Here is a 6,029-nt window from a genome sequence, read left to right as displayed (position 1 = left end):
GAAAGTTAGACTAGCCAGCCAAGATGCAAAGATTGAAGAAATTAGATCTTCTATCCACCGAATTCATTGGATATAGGAACAACAGGATGAGATTCTGAGAATGCAGTGAGAGAAGGAAAGGTAACCTAACATGCCTTTTAGCCCAGTTGACGTATTGGCTGCAATATGCAAAATATAGCTGTAGCGAACGAACCGGCACAAAAGTACCCTCCCGTAATACTCCCATTTTATTCAAAGGTAGAACGCTACTGACAACTCCAGGCTTCCACGCATGTATGTTTGTTTACACCGAATACAAGCTGAAGTGCAAAACGAAAGTAGGCCTAACGTTTGCCTACTGCCCCCATCAATGCAGATATTTCAAATAAAAACTAAAAGTATAAAACATATATCCTTGATTAGCCTATGTTGGGTTTTGTGGAAGAGAAAATGGACTGTTTTAGTAGTAGTAGTCTATTAGGCAGTATGCAGTCAGATAGGTCACCATGGGCATATTTGGATTAGCTATAGATGGATTCACAAATGAATAAATTAGCCTACATTTGGCAGGATACTTGATATACAGGCTAAATGCAAATATGGCAATGTATTATATTATTTTACATTAACAAAATGTAGGAAAATAGAACAGACTGAAAATAAAGTAGGCACTGATCTTTAAAATCCTGTTTCCTGTAGCCTAAATGTTGTCAGTCATTCTTAATATTCGCAATTGGTGCACTGGCATGTTTAACTTTTAGCTGCAGTATAATGTTAGATTATGTGTAAGTTAAGACCAGAACTGACTGTGCTCCCAAATTTTTGTCTGTGCTCCTACATTTTTTAACTTGGGCGCACAAGTGCTCCTGAAAAAAAATGTTAGTGTAGAGCCCTGCCCCCATAAGTCTGTCCCAACCACTGCCGCATTTAGTTTAATCTTAACTTAATAAAAAGGAGATATCAATTATCATCAACAATGACAAGCCAGCTAGAACCTGCCACTCGTTTTCTCTCCCTCTCCTGCGCACTCAGACGCGTTCTCAATTAAATGGAGTAGCATAGGGCCTATGTTCAAGTTGGATCTTTATAGAGAGGACCTGAAAAGTATCATCTTTATGTAACATGCTGTAGGTGCATGTTGACATTGTATACTTTCTCTAACAAGAGTGAAAAACAGTTTGCAGTACAGCTACTATTTATTGGCTAAATGTTGGTCCCTCCTCTGTCTCTTGGTGCCCTACGCACAGTGCGTGATGCGTGTGGTGGTGGTGATAACTGATCAGGCAACTTTTTAAAACTGAACATTTTCGCCTACAAGCTCCTCACGTTCCATCTTCAGCTAACTCCATAGACAATAAAATAAACGATCTAGCTGCTTCAGGTTTTGCGGCCTCCGTTACATGACATCAGCCCCCCACAAAGGAAATAGGTAAACACAATGCGTTAATTGCGTTAATATTTCGTAATGCATTATGTATTTGTGTTATGTACATGTGTTAGGTACTTTTTACTTTACTTTACTGGCTAACTCCCTCCTCTTTCAGTCTATGCTCCCTGCTCTGGCTCCGTTCGTTCTTCTAATTCCTTGTGTTTTCTGGTAGACGCTCCGTTCGTTTCCATGGTCTCTGGCACTGGTTTCACTGCAAACTGCGTGCAATCTAGAAACGGGCTTGGGGTCTTCTGCTTCTGCCCCACCTAATTTATCAACATTATTTTGTAGCTTTTTGAATCTGCCAACCCCATGGAGGACCAGACATGACTTTACTGTAACTCATTGAATGCCAAGCTGTTTTCGGGAGCTTTGTCCTAGAGTGCCAGCAATCTACACCATTGTTGATGATTTTTGTACAGCCACGGCATATTCTGTGTTATAGCTATGAACACATACAATAGCTCGATTAAAAGGTGAGACTTTAAGCTCTCGGTGGGTGCAAACCGTGTATTTCTACACGCCTCTGTTCCTGAGAAATCCCAAGCTGTGTAAGCGTTCCGGGAAGTGATCAGCGAGACCTGGCGAGACTGCCACCTAGTGATAGACCCACGAAAATGGCCTGGTTTTGACCTGATGTGCATGTGTCACTGATTCGACCCAAAGCGGCAACCAAGTTATGATAAAATGTCCAGATAAAATGTCCAGATTGTGCGTTTTCATGAGTTTCACGATCGTCATGTATTTCATTTCCATTCATCACAGAGTTCCCAAAATCACATATAAGGTGTGTTAGAGTGTCTAGTTTCGTAATTTAAAAAAAAAAAAGCTAAAAAACGTAATATTACGTTTTTGGCACTCAACGCATTTTGGCACTCAATGAGTTAAATAAAGAAATGCCAGTGTTGTCAGTGTTAGTGTCAATGTGATGTCAGTGTTTTCCCCCTGCATGCATTCAGCAGTGGCAAACCTAGATATTATTTTTTTTGTTCAATTTTTTACCAATAATGTAACCTTCTGTAAATGAAAAATTTGAAAATGAACACAAAAGATGAATCTGTTGATGGTTAGGCTGTCATGTTTGTAAGTCTCAATCTGTCCATTTCTTTCTACAAAACTCACCAGAAGTCCTCATTTAACGAGTCATTTTTCATAAAATTCTTCTGGGGGTGCATGACGCCAGACACCCCTATCTTAACTCAGTTATCAACTTTCTGTGACTAAAATCCCCTCTGCTGGAAAAATGTCTAGGAGAAAAATGTCTTTGGGTTACCAAATCGAAGCCTATGTGATGTTTACTAGGAAAATGGTCCACCCAAAAATTATATTTGCCCCCTCAATCTAAGTAGTCTAGATCCGGTCCTGCGTTCAAAGGTATTGGGAGACAGAGGCCAAGATGTAAAGCTGTTGAGTGTGGTTTAAGTATTGAGACACTAGATGGCGCCAGCTTATCACATTTTTCTCATTCTGTGTCCTCTCTCTTGTTTTGTTTCAGCAAGCCAAGACGATGACAATCTTACAAACTGGGACATAGAATATAGTCCCTTGTGGAACTCTCATTAGCATTTCTCAGATTAGATGTGATCGAAACATCGATAGATAGAAAGAGTACATCTTAAGTCATCTTTGTATTCTACCATCAAGTTAAGCTTGGAGTAGAAAGAAAAAACAGTTTCTCAATTTACAGAGAATGACAAACCAACAATGAGTGATTGCAGTGTAATAATGAGTGATTCTTTTATTTGTATATCTTTTTTATTTTTGCAATTGACAGGAGATCGTTTTATCTGTTAATGCGATACACAGCCAGGCTCGGCTCGCGGTGGTCTCGTTTTACGTTTAATAACAGCTTGTGAGCCCGCGGCAGAACCGAAGCCATCCTCGGCTAATCAGAACCGCCTGTGCGATCCGACATTGATCTATTCTTAACGTTTAACAGAGGAAGGGTTTGATCGCCTGTAATTTGGGGTGAAACGGTTGTGTGGAAAAATGACGTCAGCCAGCCGGGCCTGACTGAGTCGTGCGGGTGCCCGGTACAACGCGTCTGTTTTCCGCATCGACAAACTACGCACCCTCCTGTTTCACAGCACACAGGGTGCACCGGGTCCTGGAGAGTGTGTGTGTGTGTGTGTGTGTGTGTCTGTGTGTCTGTGTGTGTTTGAAGACAACCCAACATTTAATTGCTTTCTTGATTGTGTTTGTGTGTGTATTACAGAGCGTGTGTATTACAGTGTGTTTTGTTGTTTTGTGCTGTATATGCATGTTTGGGATCCAACAGTGGTATTAAATTGTGGATGAGAGTCATCTGATCATTTGTGTGTGTGTGTGTTTGTGTGTGTTTGTGTGTGTGTTTGTGTGTGTGTTTGTGTGTGTGTGTGTGCACGCGTGCGTGTGTGTGCGCGTGTCTGTGTGTGTGTGTGGGCACATGTGTGTGTATGTGTGTGCGTGTATGTGTGTGCGTGTGCTCGTGCATGGCATTGGGTGTTTGCATGTGTTTATATGCCTTCTTGTGTAAGTGCTTATGTGCATCACACTCTTTGTATGTGTGTGCACACAGGCGTCTTACCCATGTGTGTTTGTGTGTGTGTGTGTGTGTGTGTGTGTGTGAAACAGACGGTTTCCATTACCAGACGCTAGGCTCTGTGAGTGCCAGACCGCAAACCTCCTGTCTCCATCTTACCCCACCCTCTCTCTCTCTCTTTCTTTCTTTCTTTCTTGCCTTCTTTCTGTCTCTCTATCATTCCCACTCTGTCTCTCATTCGCTTTTTCAATCTCATTCCCACTTCTCTCCCTCTTACACCCCCCCCCCCCCATCCTTTTTCAATCACCCCCATTCTCGTTCTTTCTCCCTTTCTCCAATCTCCAACTCTCTCTCTCTCTGTCTTTCACAGACTAAAAGGCACTCATTGGTGGCTGGATGGGGAGAGGGGCCTATGATTTGATATGGCGACAGACAAAGTGGGCTTCGACAGAGACCAAGAGAGAAGAATGTGTGTTTTTTAAAGACACCGAGCAGGGCAGAGAGAGGGAGAGTTAATTAAAAAGAACAGAGAAAGCGAGAGGAAGTTGAAGGAAGACCTAAGAAGGAGAGAGAGAGAGAGTGTAAGGGTGAGAGAGGGCGAGGGTTGGTTTTTCATTATGTGCGGTTGTTTCTGTATGTCTCTGTTTACCCGTTAAGGACGCGCAGTAGAAACTCAGAAGGCATGACAACATTTCAGGGACATTTCCATGGCGATGGGCTGGCATTTCCATAACGCTGGCAGTGCAACAGGCTCCATGCGGCCCTGGATGCGATGCAAACACTGCCAGCTCTGAGTGACGTCTGTGGAGATGGCAGTGGCTGGCTGGCACCGTGGACCATTCGCTTACCACTGGAAGGCAGTCTGCTCGGCATGCATGCTCTGTGGTCGCTTGCCCACTCTGGGGGCAGACTGGCAGAAAGAGAGAGAGAGACAAAGGGGGGGGTAGAGAAAGAAAAAGATTAGCAGAGATGAGACAGAGAGAAAGAGAGAGGGAGACAGAGAAAATTGAGGAGACAGAGAGAAAGAGAGGAAGACTGACAAAGTTGAGGAGATTTCTGGATTGGGGGGGGGTGAAAGAGAGAAGAAAAGAAAGATTAAAAGAGACAGAAAAGGGAGGGATGGGAAAGAGGGGAGATATTGAGATCTAAAAAGACCTGGAGAGCTAGAGACTCAAACCAAGAGAAAGAAACATGAGCAGAGAGAGCCAAATAGAGAGAGAGAGGAAAAAGAGGGCGAGAGTCAGGAAGCTGTGAGCAGATCAGAAGGTTGAGGGAGAAGGAAACAATTGAATTTGAATTGAGAAAGATCACACCAAATGACATATCTGACAAAATACAAACATCCCAGCATCCTAGTGACACATGTCTGTGTGTGCGTGCGTGCATGAGTGTGTGTGTGCATTTACAGAATATATGTGTACATATTCAGTAAACCTGAACCACAGAATCAAAATGCCCTGTGTAATCCCCCATGTTGTGTCACAGCCATCTGATAACACAACCGGTACATCACAGAGACAGATATCTGACAAGCACAGACAGATGTGTACACACACACAGAAAGAGAGAGAGAGAGACTTGTACATAGAGAGTCACGCAGAGTGAGAGAGTGAAAGAGAGAATGGTTTAGACAAACAGGACCAGAAAGTGATAACAGACTGTTACGTCCCCCAGCTCTGGTGTTTGTTCCTACATGTGTTTGGCGACCCCTGTTGGGTGCAGTGTCTTCCCCTTTTCTTAATTACAGGTGAGCCACACCTTGAGTAAGGCCTACCTGTGCTATAAAAGGATTCTGGGACCGCTCCTGAGGGGGCGCACACAGAGACTGAGAACAGAGTTACAGCCGTGCCTTCTGTCTGTCTGACTGTCCGTCTAGCCGTCCACCCGGCAGTAGAAAGCGTTCCGCTTTTGTAGTTACTAGTTACTGTTAGCCTACCTATGATTTTGATACCCATTCTGTTAAATAAACATACCCCTATTTTTGATACGAGCTGATCTGTGTGCGTCTCCCCTTTATGTCAAGGGTGGTGTCCGACTGCCCGTAACACAGACACACACACACACACTTGAACATGAACATGTGCAGTGACACACAGAGAG

Source organism: Alosa pseudoharengus, unplaced genomic scaffold, assembly GCF_046254945.1.
Source record: "Alosa pseudoharengus isolate Yale_2024_CS ecotype anadromous, Long Island Sound unplaced genomic scaffold, YU_APseudo_1.1 YU_APseudo_1.1_scf_2, whole genome shotgun sequence".
In the NCBI taxonomy this organism is placed as follows: Eukaryota; Metazoa; Chordata; class Actinopteri; order Clupeiformes; family Clupeidae; genus Alosa; species Alosa pseudoharengus.
The sequence above is the reverse complement of the archived record's forward strand: the minus strand, read 5'-3'. Positions refer to the sequence as shown.